The sequence below is a fragment of the Syngnathus floridae genome, chromosome 4, assembly GCF_059516105.1.
Source record: "Syngnathus floridae isolate MCC-2025c chromosome 4, RoL_Sflo_1.0, whole genome shotgun sequence".
NCBI classification, from domain to species: Eukaryota; Metazoa; Chordata; class Actinopteri; order Syngnathiformes; family Syngnathidae; genus Syngnathus; species Syngnathus floridae.
In genome coordinates this window covers 9,946,786-9,965,924 of record NC_142416.1, presented here as the reverse complement: position 1 = coordinate 9,965,924, position 19,139 = coordinate 9,946,786, and the positions used below count along the sequence as shown (strand labels likewise).

The 19,139-nt window shown below is 37.7% G+C and overlaps 2 long non-coding RNA genes across 3 annotated transcripts in view; one reads left to right on the top strand and one right to left on the bottom strand.

Moving 5' to 3' along the window:
• LOC148398975 (uncharacterized) overlaps positions 1-10,050 on the top strand; it is a 48,030-nt gene extending 37,980 nt beyond the window's left edge. Inside the window, exons 3-4 of one of the 2 annotated variants that reach the window (XR_015858027.1) lie at positions 8,132-8,297; positions 9,614-10,050. This is a non-coding gene — a long non-coding RNA (uncharacterized LOC148398975). Of the gene's footprint in view, positions 1-8,131; positions 8,703-9,613 lie in introns of those variants that run through there. The other variant, XR_015858026.1, reaches the window with a different exon arrangement.
• LOC148398976 (uncharacterized) lies at positions 2,755-8,410 on the bottom strand. The gene is made up of 3 exons (XR_015858028.1): positions 8,226-8,410; positions 5,470-5,712; positions 2,755-3,573 (listed from the first exon to the last, which is right to left on the bottom strand). It is a non-coding gene; the product is annotated as an uncharacterized LOC148398976 (long non-coding RNA).
• Positions 10,051-19,139: the final 9,089 nt, after the last annotated feature.

Sequence of the window (19,139 nt, the reverse complement as noted above, 5' to 3'; positions counted from 1 at the left end):
TCAATGGAATAATCAATAGAATAATCAATCCTAAAATATTCTATGACATCCCTAATTTAAATTCCTACATATATCTAGACTTCTATTATTGTGTTTTGGGCAGCGCTAGTTAAATTTAAATTTTACACCCAAAAATCACAATGTGGGCAGCACAGTGACATACTCCCCCACAATAAGAAGCACTGTCGGAACTTCTCTGTGTGGAGTTTGCACGGTCTGCCCATGATTGTGTGTTTTTTGGCATGGTTCCTTGGTTTCTTCCCAAAAACCCCAAACATGCATGCTTTTTAGTTTAATTAAAGATTATAAGTCACTCACGAGTGTGAATTTGAATATGACTTGTTTGTCTGTGACTGACTGTGACTGGTGGTTTAACCCGCCTTTTTCCTAATTCCCCACAACCATGAGTAGAAGCAGTATAGAAAATTGATCAATATTACATAACCACCTCCAACACATATGATTTAACTGTCTTATTGGCCATATCTGTGCCAGAAATACAGAACTGGCAACTAAAAGTGGTCGTTCACAAAACAAACATTCAGTAGGCTAACACAAAAGTGGCAATGGGGGGAGGACATTAAAAGCTGGTTGGACTTGATTGTCATTTATCAATTAATTTCAATCTCAATTAATTAAGTTTAATTATTTTTTAATTAAACTTTATTTAAACATGGTAGTTAATGTTTTTTTTTTATCTCTCTTAATCCCTTAATCCATTGAGGGATTTTAATTATTATGATAAAACAAAACTTCATTTTGTTAGTGCTCGCAATTGTTGATGATTGAAAGACTTTCGCCATGCTTCTGGTGACCAGTCAAGTATGAAACAAAATTAAAATTTGAGTGAATAACTCATAGATGGGCAATTTTGATGATCTTAAAAACAACTACAACAACAGTGTTATTGGCAACACATTTTACCCAGCCATCAGCAAGCAATCTACCACTGTTGTTGTGGAGCTGTGCTCCCACAGAGCATTCCCACTCCCCTCCTTCCACATTGCCCTGCACGGTGGACTACTTCCGCCTGAAGTACTCTTACTTGCCAACTGCCGGTGCAATTACTGTAAAGGTTATTTTGTGATGAGCAGGCCGCATTGGGTGAGGGTGGGGCTCTGTGTGCCCTGCGGACCATCAGTTAGCCTTGCCTGCCCGGGATTAAAAGAATCTGTGAAAGCAAAACACTGACCCAAATCCAATATAGCATCACAAATAATAAAGTTTTAAATCTGTTCTACTAGGCATTCAAATTCAATAGTCCACATCCACTTAAAATGGTCCCTAATATTAATTGATTTATGGCGCGCAGTGGAATAATATACAAGGACAAGTTAAAGCACACACAGCAGTGTGTCTCTGCATTACAACTGCCTGCCTGAATTTTTTCATCAGCTGGACCTATCACAGCTTATTATCAGCTCCTTTGAACCGTAGGCTCAGAGCATGATTGCACTCTCAATTAATGTCTCTATGATCTGCTTTGACTGAGCGAATAATGACAAGTGATGTGGTCGTGTGTATGTGTGTGCATTTGACAGCAATGTTTGTGCCGCTGTGTCGATAAAAGAAGGACCGAATCTGTGAACGCTTCTGTAAAGCTTCCCATCAGGGGGTAGTCAACCACACAAAGCCAAATTGAGAGAGAAAGTACGTTACTATGCATGGAATGTCTTTTCCTATGACAATATATTTGCTTTGTCTTTTGTAACCAAGAGAATCTGACGACAGAGTTACTGTGATCGTTGGTCGGGTGGAAGATTAAACGTGGTGCCTAGCCTGGAAGATAAAATGCAAAGTATCAACAAACACATTGCTCCCCACAAGTATTGAACAGTGATGCCCAATCTTTTATTTTTGCTGTAGGTTGAAAAGATTCAGCAATGATAGGAGACTAGAGATCAACATTTCAGTCAAAAGCCATCAAAATCTGTGATAGACCGTATTAATATGTTTTAATTGGACTCCAACGTATTAAAAAAAAATGAAAGTGTTTGCCGCTAAATTTCACTCTCTCATTGTCACAAAACGGAAGACCAACCGATAGCATCACCTTTAGGAGAAAATACTCGTTTGCACAGAGGCCCACCCATCATACTTGCTTCAAGCTGTTTCTTTCTTTCTTGTTTTTTTATTCAGAATATTTAAATATTACAAATAATACAAAGCTTCCTGTTTGTATTCAGACAAAGATATTACACAAAACCATTGGCAAATGAAATTGAGGAAGCAAAATAAAACACAAAGAAAACAAAAGACATAGCTGTTTATTTGTCATCCTCAATTAAGGTGTACTCTAAAGTGAACATACAAAAGGGAATATAAATATTTGTATGGATGGATGGATGGATGGATGGATGGATGGATGGATGGATGGATGGATGGATGGATGGATGGATGGATGGATGGATGGATGGATGGATGGATGAATGGATGGACGGACGGACGGACGGACGGACGGACGACTGGGTGGACAGACAGATGGCATGGGCGGACAAACAGAAGGACTGAACCGATCCATGGGGGGGTACAATCAATCTAATCCAAGCAGGAAAAAAAAGAGACAGAAATTTAAGGTGTCACTTGTTGGTCTGTGGCAACTGGCAAGTAATAAATACAAGTAATATAGCTTAATTATGCCACAGCAGTAGCAATACAATTTGTGCAAAAAGTATCATAAAGCAGACTGACAGTGATCTATAATGACATTTTGGTGAATTATAATACACCCAATACCTATTGTTATGCATCGCATGTATGCTCCATATTTCACATTGGTGTCATGGTTGAACAGAGTAAACTTAGTAATGAATATACTGCAGGTAGGAGTGTAACCAGTGTTTAGTATGTTGAGATGCATAATTGCTTTATGTGGACACTCTCTTGACTTTGATGTAGGCAGGGTGGGCTCATTTCCCACACAGTGCTTGTGTTGCATCAATAGTAGCATGAATGCTGTCTGTCTCTATATGTGCTGTGATTGGAGTCCACCGTTCAGCCCAAATTACCTGGTATAGACTTCAGCAACACATAATTAACAGGACAAGCAAAGTAAAAAAATGGATAGATAGAAGGATGATTGTCCAAGTAAAACAGGCATGTCCAAAGTCCGGCCCGTGGGGCAAATGCCGCCCGCGTCATAAAATCAATAATAGGTGGACCGCTGGCACTGTTGCGGGAACCTGGGGTCTATGCTACAACCACAGTGTACTGATGAAATGTGGAATTGTTTGCAGTTTATTAACCTGTTTAGTCTTTTTGAACTGAAAGATATCTGGTGTAAATTGCTGTTGTTATTTGAAATACAAAGTAATTGGATGTTATTTGCCTGCGGTTAGTTCTTATTCTGGTCAGTTTTTCAACAGCTTATAAATAAATTGTATGTTTGTAAAACCACCGTGGAGCTGAGCGAGGCTCTCTGCCACCTTGTTTCAACTTGTGCGTAAATGCTCAGCATATTCAACACAGTGGATTACCACAAGGGTGACGCTCCCATGATGAAGAGGGATTTTCTCCTTTGTGTTTTAATGAGAATTGCAGCAGTGTTGACTTCCCTCTGGTCTGTCTGTCTGTCTGTCTGTCAAAATATAACATTTACATTTAGATATTCTCCCTTTCACTTCACTTAAGTTAAATTCATAAGAGATGCAGCATTTGTTTTAATTTTTAACTTTAAGCAAGATTGTGCAAAAGATTAACATTTAAATTAGAATTACTTCATAAAACATTTCAGGGAGCTATTTATTTAACATTATGAGAGGTGCTCTTGACTCTTGGAACTCCCTGCACTTTTTGTTCCAATTATAAAATAAAGATGTCATTTGTTTAACAAAAAAAAAAAAAAGAGGAAGAATGAAATAGCATGTAAATCTGAAAAGCTGCTGTTTAATAAACAAAAGACATGCATGGTGTGCATGTGGGTGTGACTGGTTGTTCGTCTCTATACTATATACCGTGACTGGCTTGGTGACCTGTTAAGGTTGTTGTCTGCCTTTCACCCAATGTCAGAACGTCATGGATAAGCTCCAGCACCCTTTATAACCCTGAACAGAACAAGCATTGTTGAAATTGTATGGATGTGTGGTCTAGTGTTTTATTGGGAGGATCAAACAATGTATTGAAGAAAAATCTAAAAGGTAATCGGTATTGCATCGAATCAAAATTGTCCCGCATTGCCCATCCCTAACTGCATGGATGACAGCGTGTTGCCAGTCGAGGAGAGATGAGTCGGAATGAGTGGAATAAAATATTTTTGAGGTTAAGAGCTTTATTCTTGTTGTTGAAAATAATACATTTTAGCAAAGTAATGTATGGCTATACACTTTTCTTGCTGACCAACAGTAAAAGCATAATAAAATAATTAAATCTCTCATTTTAAGGGTGGTGGGATTAAATTTAGGGGTAGTGTAGTACTCCAAAAATAGGCTAGAAACACCTACGGTTTTCTCTCAAAGTTCTTCTGTTTCTTTGCAACCTCCTTGAATGTGCTCAAGGAGCTTCAGCACCTTCATCCCTGAATCTCTGACACACTCGGGAGCTCGATAATGACTCCACAGACGAGACGTTGCCTGTCATTCTGTCCATCACTTTGCCAATTTTCAAGCTAGTGGCCCCTAAATTTAATCATCTCTACATCTTCATGATACAGACCAGCCTGTCGAAAGGAGAAAATCACACGTATCGTTTTTCTTTATCTGTGTGCCCACACAGTGTTAAAGAAAAAAATATTTTCAAATCTGAGTTAGTATACCCATTTTATAATGTTTCACTGTTTGTGATGAAAAAATGGTTTGATTCTGAGGGGAACTGTACTCCAACCATTTGTAATAACACAAAAAAAAAACAGCCAAATAAATACTTTTTCATGTCTGATGAGATCTGACGGATAGGATATGTGAAATTATCACCGTGAGCAAGCCATTACAAAAATTTTGGATCGTGACAAAACTGTTGTGGAAGATTGAAATGAGTGATTATAGTTCTTGAATTATAATTATTAAATATCACTGTCTTAATAGCAGTCTTGTAATGCAACGACTACTTTAGCACAGTTACTATATATATATATATATATATATATATATATATATATATATATATATATATATATATATATATATATATATATATGTATGTTGCACAAGTGGGGGTTCACCTTGGGCAGCCATATTGGTGCATGCATGTGTTTGTGTGAGTGATATTCTGGCCCCAGGGTCCTGAGCCATCATGCTTTATGAGGTGTGGCAAGGTGAGAGCAAAACATCTGCTCAGCCAAAGAAAAGCCTTGGTCTGGGTCTCATACTGGATTTTGAGAGTGGGAGTGCACACACCCACACGCACACACACAAACACAAAGTGCCAGTTACGCTTTCATGTATTGACCTGGTATACCACTTTACACACAATCAGAAAATCATGTCTTCTACACAGTATATACGGTTAGTAGTTAAATGAGTTAAAAGTCCTTACTATATGCAACTGGAGATTTCCCACCCAGATACACACTCCTCTTAAAGGTGTGTTACCTTTGATACCTGTTCTTGGATTGTACTTGTTTCCTCTTATTCTAGCTTTTCCTGGACGTCGAGGGCATTGAAAGAATCCCCCAGTACCTGCCATCATTCCCCATCCTTCCACTTCACCCTCGCTTTTGCTGCCCTTTCTGTCTCTTTTCAGAACACCCATGAGAGGAGAACTGCCATGTTAGGTCTGCTGGAGAAAGAATAGACACACACAGTGTTCAGATTGCCTTTGACACCCGAATCACTGAACCTGCCCACATCCACTCTCACCAACCTTGTCTGTCAGGCCGTTTGTGTGCATGTGTGTGTATGTGTGTAGGTACGTGCATACTATGTGACTCAAGCGAAAGTTTTTTAAACACCCTATTTATGCAAGCAAAAAAAAAATGCGAAAAAAATTCACACTCTGGAAAGACAAGTGGAAAGATGTGCTGACTCTTGAAGGTGTCTGCTTCCTTGATGCAATTTTCCTTAAGAGATATAAAGGGCTGCAAAGACAGTCAGCTTTGATTCATTTAATTTTTTTTTTCTTTTGTCCAGTTTCAAGCTTTAGCTCAGAATAACTCTTTAATTTAAACCCACTGAAATACTTGGAAAATACGATTTGAGTATACTACATTACCTCAACCCTAACCTCCCTCCTTCCCTCCCTCCAAAGTTCTTTTTTTTCTTTTTAATTTTTAAACATATTACATAATGTAGCTATAACACCATACTAAACTTTTTCTGGTAGATGAAATCAGTTGAAAATGCTCAAATGACTCTACCACTAATTACTGAATACTGTTCCAAACAATTTGGATGGGACATAGTTAAATTGGTTACAATACATTTTGGTTCACTTTGTTGGACAATAGATTCGGTAGATTGACATGCAGTGGGGAAAAGTAAGTTGTTTCAGTTTCAATTGGCAGGAAGTCCTGATTTTTTTACACTTGCTTTGTGTTCCTGTCATAATTGTCCAACCTCCCAAGGAACTGTAAAATGCTTTCAGAAGTCAAGAGGATGTGAACAAATAGAAATGGGCCTTCGTGCGAATTACAAGCACAAGTTACTCTTTCACCTCTGTGAAACAAAGCAAAAGCTTGAAACCCAGTGATGGGCATCTCAGACAGATTTTGCGAACAGAACACGAGAAATTTTCTTGATCCACACCACCTATGCAGCTAATTTGGTGTCCAATTCTGCCGCTGACGTCACGCTAAGACATTGGGGGATAGTGATAAAAAAACTAGCATTCCGGGGGCAATTATTTATTTTCATCTTGCTTTACAATGGATAGATTTCATTGAGAATAAACACCAGTTTATTTTTTTTTTTTTTTACCCAAAAATTCATTAAGAAATATGATGCTAAAGGTACTTTGTTTTCATGTAAAAACATCTGCTTTGCACAGATAATTGGATTTGATTATAAGTAATCTCAAGACTATGGACTCTGTTCAACCCGAACAATTGAAAGCAGTCATTTCAAAACATGGAATTCTATCACCGTATAAGCACTCGTTCAAAAATAATGTACTTTCATATCTGCTAATACACAAATACAAAATACTTAGTCTTGATTGTTACAGATTAACAATTTTGTTAACTTCTGACTTCAATCCATTATCCGAACCATATTAACCTTACAAGGGTCACGGAATGTTGGAGCCTATCCCAGCTGATTTTGGGCAGTAGGCAGGGGACACCGTGAAGTGGTTGCCAGCCAATCGCAGAGCACATATAGACAATCAACCATTCACACTCGGAATCCCATAAGGACAATTGTCAATTCACCTACCAAGCTGGGAGAATGTGGGGGAAAATCAGGCACAAGGAGAAACGTTTTGTCAACTTGATAAAAGAAATACTGTCAGTGTACCTGAAGTGAATATATTGTCCTTATCACAATTGATTGCTATATCTCAGGGTTTTGTATTGATATGCAGATATCCGGTGTCAATACACAAGTTCAACATATAAAATGTTTTCAGTGTTCTTCACCTTGTTTTTTCCACACTTTGTAAACATATTGAACAATCTTACTCATGGATGATCGGTATCCGAATCGGATGCATAAAACCTCAATATGAAAAAACCCTAAAATAGTTTTTGTATCCTTGTGCAAATATTTTTTTTTTTCATACAGGATGCTCGCCACCACACAAATGGATTCTCAGTTTTATACCTCCTTTTCCACTATGCACATCCCGAACATTTGGTGAGACAAATCACAGAGGGACATGCAACCATTACTTTTAACAGTCATAGAGCAACCTATCCATCTAAGTCTTGACACATAGCAGTGTAAAAATAATGCTGCAGCACTTAAAAAGGCACCAGGGAAATTGAGACATGGTAGCCAAAAGCACTTCTGTTTATATCTAATGGGATGCCACATAGTGCAATTGGCTGGTGACCGGTCCAGAATATTCCCCCCAAAATTCAGCTGGGATAGTCTCCACTTCCCCTATAACCCTAATGGGAACAAGTGGTATAGAAAATGGATGGCCGGAATGCACACATACCAGATAAGAGAATCTGCACGTGTATTTATTCAGCCCATTATAATCCCTCAAGAGGAAATGTAACTGACTCTGCTGTATATTTTTGTTGCACACCACACAGAGAACCAGCTCACACACATGCAGGTATGCGGGGAGGCATGTCAGATCGAAAGGGGACAGCAAACAATGCTGCATAACTTCAGCAGAAGACTTACCATCGGGCAAAGACAGTTAATGACTGAACAGACGTCGTTTTGGAGATATCCTAAAAAGTGATTATTTTGGAGGTACAATGTTTTGTCCTGATGCCATTGATATTAACAAGCATTTGCTGGAATTGTGCCATGCCAAATGCTCCATTGCAGATCACCTGTTTGTTTTTCACAGGCAGTTTGTACACAGTCCTCCACTTGAAGGTCGCTTATCTTTGATAAAAGTACTATTACTCACAGTGACTCAGCAAAAACTCTGTTGTTATTAACAAGCATTTGCTGGTATTGCACCATGCCAAATGCTCTATGGCAGATCACCTGTTTGTTTTTCACAGGCAGTTTGTAGACAGTCCTCCACTTGAGGGTCTCTTATCTTTGATAAAAGTAATATTATTCACAGTGACTCATCAAAAACTCTGTGGTTTATATGTGACTCATTGCTCTCTCTTCACCTCCACATTTGAAACATTATCAGAAGTTTTTTCCCATCCTAAAAATATAGCCAAGTCTATCAATGACTGATAAAGAAAACCATTGCTCATGCATTTTATGTCACCTCATCTTGAAAATGACCTAATGTGTTGCTTTCTTGTCTTTCCATAGTCAGTAAAAGTCTGCAGATATGCAGCATAATGTTATAGCAAGACTATTGCTTGGAGTTTGCTCATATTACCCCTATTCTGGCTAACCTACACTGGTTTTACTTGAGATTGAGAGTGATTTTCAAGTTTTGCTACTTATAAAATATTACATGGCATATAGCACCTTCTTACTTAGCTACTTCAGTGGGACTTAATGTTCTCTCCCTGGCTTGGCCTTACATTTACAACAAACTGGTCTTTGATGACTCAGCAGGCTCACAAAAAGTTTACGTCAGCTCAAGGAAGTGCAAAATATCTTACAGAAAAACCATATCTTTACAGTCAGAAGAGTTAAAACATGGAATGAACTATCCACATTTTAGACTTAAACTGACAAAATGGTCAGCTGAACATCAGGCCTGTACTCATATGTGTGTGTGTGCGTGTGTGTGTCTTTATTTTAAACAGTTATATATTTTTTTATTACTACAGTTTTAATTATTTGTCTGAAAGCCCATCCAGGGGCAGGCATTGGGAAAAAAACACTGGCTACAAATGCAGTGAGGCATAGAGGTCGTTTCTTTTGTATTATAGTTGTGGTATCTCTCTCTCCTCAAATAAATATGAAATTAAATAAAAAAAAAAATAGAGCATTCTCTAATTGGGTACCAGTCCTCCCAAATTCCGTACCAGTAGAAATTTATAGAACTGTTTAAACCTCGATGTATGACTTCTGTCTCCATGTTTGCACCTAGTCTGCAACTGGTCTGCAACTAGTCTGTGACTAGTCTTCACCTTTGCCCTTTTAAGGATTGCAAAGCGCAAAGAGAGGCTGTTGCTGTTACTATGGAGGATTCTGCATTGGCCAACTTCCCCGCAGGCATCTACCTTCTTGTAAAATGGATTGTCAGGCTGTTTAAAGACCGTCTAACATGAATTTAGAATTTTTTTTTCTAAATACATGTTTGAAGGTAATTGCTGAAATGTGTTCCTGTGTACTCAATTGTGGAGGTTTATGCATGTGGACAATGTTGTTGGCAACCTGTTGTTAATGAAAGATTAAGAAATTCCAGTACCGACAAGCAAGTTAAAATTAAAGGATACAAACAGATGATACCAATGGTAACAAAAGAGCCAAGCATAATTTCCATAGAAATGTAGGGTCAAGTCCAACTTCAAAATAAATTTGTAACACATCGCACCATCCGTCATTGTTTGAGCCAACGTGAACGTTATGGAAGATGACCAAGAAGGACACACCATTGCTGAAAATACAAAATAAATAAATAAATAAATACATAAATAAATAAATAACTGTCCTAAAATGACTATGGACAGACAAAACAAAACTGGCACATGTTGGCATGGCACATAAGTTCCATGTTTACATTTGATCAAGGAGGGTTTCCTGCAACCAACAATGATAATAGCTCCATAACATTATCACAAATAAAAATAAAACCTTTCCACTATAAGAGGCGAAAACAAGGACAGAGATGAGCTTGCATCTGTGCCTTTAAATTGAAATAATGCTATGGATGAACAAATGTAAGAGTAGAGGACTATACATTTTCACATCGAGTTAGTAGATTTTTAGTCCCCTACGGTCTTTACTGAGAACAATATAAACATCCCTTACTGGAGTCTTAAGCAAACGTGAAGGAGTCCAGTCACAGTCGAATAAGGACTGAGTGCAACCACCAGATGTGATGCTACATTAGAGTGAGCCAGCAAGACACCATTAGTCGTCTTCAACTTCAAGCTGAGAGATGGCCTCTCTACCATCTGAGCCAAATAGTCAAAAGGCAAGCCAAGCATGCAATAGGATACTTGCATTCCTTTTTCTGGGTGTTCAACGATGTACTTTGGGCACCACTTTGAGTAGAATGGTAGATCACTGTGTGTGACTGTGTGTGTGTGTGTGTTTGTGTGCGTGTTAATTAGTGCTGTGTACGAATTGGTGGTAATTCAAATTGAGTAGCGAGTTGGCCATAAAGAAAACTAATTGTTAAAGTGTAAAAGTTTAAAATAAATATCTTTAATATGTATAAACATGCTAAAGAACATTTTAGAATTATGTGCGTGCGTGCGTGTGTATGTGTGCGTGTGCGTGTGCGTGTGCGTGTGTGTGTGCGTGTGTGTCTTCATATTTTCAGCAAGTGTTAATTTGTGTTCAGCTCAGGGACATCAATCAGAGCGGTATGGAAAGACGGTTGACATTTTTTGCATCTCTTTGCACCTTCTAGTCTTTCTACTAATTACATATATTACCATAAGAGGAGGATGAGAAGTAAAACGGGGATGGTACATATCGAGCCACTTAAGGCTTTGTGCAAAAGGACATAGACATTTCTGGGCATCGTTCTTGCGTTACATGCAAACACTGATGTACAATGAGAATTTTGAATGCAAATGCAGTTAGGGTTAGGTCAGGATAGGTTAGGTTAGGTTAGGTTAGGTTAGGTTAGGTTAGGTTAGGTTAAGGCTGCCCGGTAGATGGTTTCATTTTAAATTATGCAATACCACAACTAAATGTATTCTTGTATTAATTGAAGGGAGGATTTGCCAACTCTGTTGGCATTTGTGATGTTCATTCTCTTGCCAGTTGTTCACTTAAGTGTAATATAAAATGTCACTTTTCAAATTATTTCCAATTCCCGTATTTTCCAGACTATAAGCCGCTACTTTTTGCTCAAACTTTGAATGCTGCAGTTTGTAGTCTAGTGTGGCTCTTGTATAGATTTTTCATTATTTTTATGATATTGTAAGATAATTTGTTTTGGTAATACAAGTAATAGTTATGAGGACTTTTAATTTAAAACACCTGCTTATAGGTTTATAGTCCAGTGCACCTTATAAATGAACGAAAACAGGATTTTCCACTTTTGGCTGGTGCTTCTTATATTCAGGTGTGTCTTATAATCCAAAAGTTATGGTAGTTACTTGTGAGAATATATTGTAAAAGACAAAAGCTAACACATTAATTGTATGTGCAGACATGCAATTTTAGTCATGTATCTGTACATCTTGGATATAGTTTGAAACAAAAAGGAGGCGTTCCTGGTGGATTGAATTTTTGCACTGGACATTGTTTTATAACAGGAGAGTAACCTTGTGCACTGTGTTGAGTAAACAGTGTCTGTTTCCAGCATGCTAATAAGCCCTTTGCTATTGTCTGACAACTTTCTAAATGAAGCTCATTATGCACTCATTGATTTTTCATATTCCTTCTCACCGGTAAATAGCCCCAAGGTGCTCCTCTTACACTTTGCCCTCCCATCTCTCGGTGGTACCCGCAATTGTTATCGCTCTGCTGTGTTTTATCAGTCTCTCAATAAACATCAAAACACACCAGACACTTTAGGGAGATGAACATTTTCCAATTAGCAAAGCAAATACCTCAAGCTTACACTCGCCATACCACATAGTGTATCCGAAAGCATGGGTGGCCGTTACAGACAATTAAAATTGTAAATGTGAGAATGAGGGTTTTGTGTCAATGAACTTGACTGGCTTGCACAGTTCTAACATCAACCCAAGAGAACACCTTTGGGATGAATTAGAGCAGAGAGTAAGAGCCAGACCTTATCATCCACCAATGTTTGTGACCTCACACATGCCTCTGGGGGGAAAAAAAAAAGTCAAAATTTCCTATAAACACACCTCAAAACATTGTAGAAAGCCTTCCCAGAGGAGTTGAAGCTGTTTTCGCTATCAGTGAATGGATGTCAAAATGAGTTTATATTCAAATAAAGGCAGTTGAGTGAATATTTTGGTAATATAGGTTAAATCACAAGTCATAACCCTTAACCCACAAGTCATTTTGTCATAGGCCAGTCTGTCAAGTTATCTCAAGTCAATTCTTGTGCAAAGTCACATGAGAAGTCGAGTCACTTATTCATTTCACTCTTGCATTATTTTTTCCTCATAACAGTTGAAGTCCGTTCAAATGGTGAAATTATTGGCCAATTAACTTGTGTATTACAGCTCTCAACATAATGCAATAAAATCACTTCATGATATTCTCTATTTAGTTCAATATAGGAGGTCTTCGACATTTCTTTCTAAAAAAAACATCTAGCAAGATTACATCTCATTACTACATTTGCTATTTCCAAGTTCCATCCGGGTAATACTATGAGCTTGGGCTATGTTTATACTGCAAGTCAATTATGATTTTTTTCCCCCCCATTTCATGTCAATGTGAGCAGTACAATCACAATATATAGGCCTCTTTTGTATGTGTATCTAAATCGGAGCTGTATTGGTTTTTACTTCAATCTGGATGCATCGGGCCTATCCTATGTGGCTTAAAACATCATGACAAAATAGATGACACAAAAAGCATGAATCTCCTTAGCAAGGGCTTTGATTGATCAAAAGGCTAATCCTCCAATGGAGACTTTGCCATTTTCAGTATGTGCCAAAGACATAAAATGAACTTTGGTTCAGTCTTTCAAAGTCATCATCTATCAAGTAAAGTCCCAAGTCATTAACCCTGAAGTCCAAGGCAAGAATGAAGTTTTTTTTTTTCTTTTTTTTTTTTTTTTGTCAAGTCTTGTTACAAGTCATCAAAACGGTGTGTCAAGTCCCCATCTCGGGCCAGTGATTGAGGGCTAAATGTGCTAATGTTCTAATTTGGTCTGGACCAAACCAAAGGTATGAAAATAACCTTTGGTTACCTAAACATTTCAAAATGAATGAAATTTTTATGCCACATTGCGCACCCTGCCCCTATTTGTTCCTACCGTGTCTCCCGTATGAGTATTTTTTCACATTACCTTTTCTCTGCTCCACCTATCTTTTCACTTAGATTGTTTTCGCCACATTTCATTCCTAATCTTGTCATTTATTCATCCCCCACTGTTAACACTTTTAAGCCTCATTTCCTATTTTCTCACTAACATTAACTCATAGGCCCTTCTCTACTATGATCTAAACAAATTGAATGTATTATTTTATGTATATGCAATCATAATTTTTTAAACTCAGGCTTGATCTTTTCTATGACACAAGATCTCCATTCCCCGTATTTTCTCCTCCACCCTTCTATGCTCAAACTACCACAGTTCCGCTTGATAACGCCCTCTAAACTTGCACTCCTTCCTTTGTGTGTGTGTGTGTGTGTGTGTGTGTGTGTGTGTTGTGTGTGTGTCCTGATCAAATGAGGTGATTCAAATGGCATTTTATGGGGCCTTGCAGCACAACCAGGCTGAACATGACAGGCAATCATAAAAGCTATTGTCTGACGTGCGTGCCATTTTAATGTATTCCATTTGATTTAATGCATGCAAAAGGTGAAGCCGAATGCGTGAGGATGAGTGGTCTTGGGGGTGGAAGGCTCGGGCATTTTGAGAAGAACTGACAGCAAAAAAAGACACTATGAGTTGAAATGCAGCACCAAGAAAGCCAAGTATTTCAGCCCCAATTTTAAGCATTCTTCACTCAAGTATAAAAGGGATTGCACAGCTATGCCAATATCTAATTTCTAGCAAAGATTTGCCATTTGGAGTGAAAGTGAAAATTTAACACATGCGGAGTAGCAGACTGAGGGAGGAATTCAAGAGAGATGGCAGACGGTAAGTGTGAAATATTAAAAACAAAATGCAATATCCAATGCATGAAGTGATTGCATACCAGAGAGAGTTGAAGGTGTGAACATTCTGATATTTGTTGCTTGGAAAATTATTCATTTCAAAGAACCATCATATTTGCATCTGGTGTCATCCCGCCGACATTCCACTTTCACTCAAATTCGGGAAAACTATGACAAGGGCAATTGCACAAATCTGTTGTTAGATGCATGATTTATTTTTGACAAGCCAGTATAGTTGAGAGGGAGTTTAATTCTATCGGCAAATGTTTATTTCTTTAATCCCACACAGAAAATATTCCAGCAAAGATTTACTGACTGTGAGGCAGATGTCAACCACCTATTCCAAGCTGACTTCACAAGTGCATTCATGTTCCTTTTCTCACTGTTGTCCTTGCCTAAATGTGTCACAAGAGCTAAAACAAGGTGTGCTGACAGCTTGTGTGACATCCTGGTGGCAAGTTCACATTTCAGTTCCATTGTCAACGGCACATTTTTTGTCTTTGTGCTTGCATTTTGAAAAAACAAAAAAACAAAACAAATTGGGGGCACGGGTGAATATAGAGTTTATAATATTTAACAAGTTTTCACCCATTCAAGCATTTTATGTATTTTTCAAAAACTGTTAGTAAACCCTTAACATTTTCACTTTAAGTCAGTTTGTTGATGATAAGGTGATACATTATTACACATAATTTTCTTATTACATGAAAAATCAGCAGGTAATAATAATGAATGAAAGTTTTTTGCAGTCTTGAGCCAAAGAGTTGCTCAATCAGAATGTAACAGTTAAATTTTTTTTTAGGCAATTTCTAGGGTGAGAGATTTGTGTCAAAACGATTCACACGTGTTTTTCATATCCACACTTATATATTTGTGATTTTCACGTATTTTTCTAATCCACAAATATATTCATAATTTTCATGTGTTTTTCAATGTGTGTGTCTAGATATTTACATATCGGACATCATTTGGTCCCATCCATCCATTATCTGTATTGCTTGTCCCCACGGGGTCGTGGGTGTTCTGGAGCCTATCCCAGCAGTCATCGGGCAGTAGGCGGGAGACACCCTGAACCGGTTGCCAGCCAATCACAGGGCACATAGAGACAAACAACCATCTGTACTCAGACTCACACATACTACGGGCAATTTGGAGTGCTCAATCAGCCTACCATGCAGGCACGGGGAGAACATGCAAACTCCACACAGGGAGGGCCGGAGGGGGAATGGACCCCGCACCCTCTGAACTGTGAGGCGGACATGCTCACCAGTGCACACCGTGCCGCCTATCTTTAACTGTTGTTTTAAAGAATTTTTAGAGGGCTGGAAACTAAGAATGCACTAATAAAATACCCTGCTTGGAACCATTGTTTAAATGGAAGTACGCCATTATCCAGTTTAAGATATTGGTGAGCGATGCCGTTCTTTGCCAAGACACTGGAGTGTCCTGGCCTGAAGTACAGCCTGTGCTGCAATATCATCAGTCAGTGAAAAGAGAGACCATTCGATAATTGGACAAAAAGAGGTGGTGTAAATAGAATCAGTGGGAGATAAATTACTTCAATTGAAGTAAATAAGGTAGTGTGAAGGAGAAGACACTTGGGGGTACCTTTGAATAATTCCCTCTTTATACTAAGTGTGAGTCGAAATCCAACTTTTTCCAACAGTTTTGCATCAGCATAATAAAATCACATTTCACAGAGCCACAAAGTCCAGATGGGTTTTGTTCATCACTTCTGTTTGATATTGTCAGTTTCCACATTCAAACCCCAATTCCCACAAAGTTGAGATGTTGTGTGAAACATTAATAAAATCAGAATACAATGATTTGCAAATCAATTTCAACCTTTATGAAATACACAAAGATAAGATATTTAATATTCAAAGTCAAACTGAAAAACTGTAGTTATTTTGTAACTGTTTTATATGAATAGTAACTTGTAACTTCTGTGCTCACTGAGATGATTTTATTTAAAAAAAAAATCGTTTGATGGAAATAAGTCAAAGCTATTTCAAAGCACCACATCCAGACTTCATCGGAACTGTGGTTTGCAGACAAAAAAAAATCCAATATTTGAAGAAATTATCTCTTCAAGTACACTAATTATTCAAGACTTGAGGTATATAAGCAATAAAAGCCCTGCGCATAAATCAAATATGGGAAGTGTACAATAACCAATGAGTTATGTTTTCACTTCTGTTTAAACCTTCATCAATAGACCTCTTTTTGGCGGGTATGATTTCTTGTGTAATTTCTGTAGCAAAACCATATATTTGTATTTATTCCTGAGAGAAAAAGCGTGTGCATCATATCAACTGGATTTAATCTCACCAAATTACATTTAAGAGGAGCTAAAATCTAATATATACCACTGTGGGATAGTCACATATTACTCACCTCCAGTTTAAAAGGATAGTAGTTTATTTTTGTGTCGTAAACATTATGTTAAATCCATCTGGTAAAACTGATTAAATCTTCAAAGTGCTTTCTGTGATTCACATTCTTGGAAAAAAGAAAGAAAGAAAAAAACACAAACAAACATGTATATAACAAAAGGTAAAAGAGTATGAATATAAATATCTATTTCTTGACAAAAAAAGAAATATGATGATTTGGTTGTTTCATTCTGTAAGACAAACCTTGCAAATGTAATGCAAGTGACATGAGAGGAAGAGGACAGAAATTGGCCAACAACATTCGTTGCATGATTGGAGCTAATTAGCACTGAAAAAGTTCAATCTGGAAATGTTTTCTATAAATATGTAAGCAGAATCTTACTTGAGTCAGAAAAATAGGAGCATACAGTATTACGGAATATTTACTTTTGTTTATATACAAATAGTTGAATCTCCGGAGTGACTGCCCATCCATCAAGCAGTGTTTAGCTGCATGTGCTTTCAGTGGGGAGTTACTCGACTTAATCCACCTCTTAATACCACCACTGTGACATCACAATTCCAGAAACCATTAATTCTGTTTAAAAAAACAGTAGGTGACACTAAGTGAATATACCTTCAGTGGGACGAGGTTGTCGGTGGAATTGTGGCCTGCCACAGTACACTGTGATGCAGGCACAGCAGGGCAACAGCCTGATCCACCAAGAAGAAAAAATGTTCCTCCTCCAAGATGATGACTTGACACAGACACCTTTTGAAATTTAGTACGTCATGCATAAAACCTTGGGGAAAAAAATGTTTATGATGGAAAGGCACCTCTAAATTGTGAAGAAAATTACCTAAAATATCTTCTTTGAAATGTATGTTTCATACTGTTGAAAATATTTTTTCTCAGTACCTACATTGCTCAAGAATGGCAATCCAAACATATATTTAATTGTAAAAAGAGTCACTTGTCAAAAGTGGAACCTCTGCCTTCACTATTTCCTCTCAAAGATTTACTATATCTGAAATTCGACCTGGACTGAGAATAGATTTTAGGACTGGAGAAATGAATGAGAATAGACTGGAAACATATTTTCTTACTGGCTTTCAAACTGGCTTCAAGAAATTCCAGTGTGGTCAGCTTTGACCACACTGGTCATGAATGTGATGAACAGAATGCTCCAAATCCCCGTGATCATTTTCTGGTAGCAAGTGTAATAAAAGTAAAGTATTGCCACAGTTTTGTATGGGTTTGACTAAATTATTACCTAATATTTATTTGAGTCTGATTTAGACAAACTGTGATAACTTGCCCAATAAAAAACAAATAGACAATTTTAGGGTAATGGGAAAAGCAGGTGGGAAACTCAACTCTGCATGTGTAGCAATTGCCAATAGAAATAACTCATTGATCACATAAAAGGTACGTTAGAAACACTGCAAAAGCAGCATTGCCATCCTATTTGCCTACTGTCCCAAATTTTACACATTTAATGTGGATTGTTCAGGAGACTGTCGTTGAATTACAGGAGCAGTTGGAAAAGGACATACAGTCATTTTCACCTCACTAATTATATTCATGAAATCATGCACACCGCTGTTCCATCCTCAAATTAGAATTTGCTGCTATAATTTCTCTCGCTCTCTATTTCTCGTTCTCTCTCTCCCTCTCTCTTGTATGAAAAGTTGGTAACACCACAAAAACTGAAGGAAATACGCAATTTGATTAATTGGCAGCATTACATGGGGCGTGTACCAGCTAAAAGCAAAAATGAAGGAGAGAACTGCTACAGATCAATATTACCCACTGAAGGATGCTGAAAACATGTGTCTTTTTAAGCCATTTACATTGGCATGCAAGGCCGAGAGAAGCAGACTTTTTAAACTCAAGCTTTTCCAGGACATGTTTTCCATGATTAGAAAATCGGTCAGTAATTTTCCAGTTTTTTTCAGGGAACCTGGGAACACTGATATAAAATTACCTCTGAATGGTGAACAGACAATGGCTTGCATGTATATGCATATAATCACAATCGCAATGGACATCATCAACTGATCAGTTGTTCGCTTCGCAAAAAAAAACTAATAAACAAAAGACTTTATTAAACATGTTAACATTTCATTTTTAACTGAAACAATTTCACTTATGTTGTTTGTTTTTAAAAGTAGTTCCCATGGGTAATATAAGGAGTTTTATTTTATTGTTACAGCCCGTGGACGGCAAGAACAGGTCAACTTGCATTCATGCCTCTTCAATTGTTGCAAATTTCGCACTTACGAGAGTGTGTCAGTGTCAGAAATCTTGATGGAAGAAAGTGGGCAAGCCAGGTGTGTAAAAAATGAAATGAATTAAGTGCGA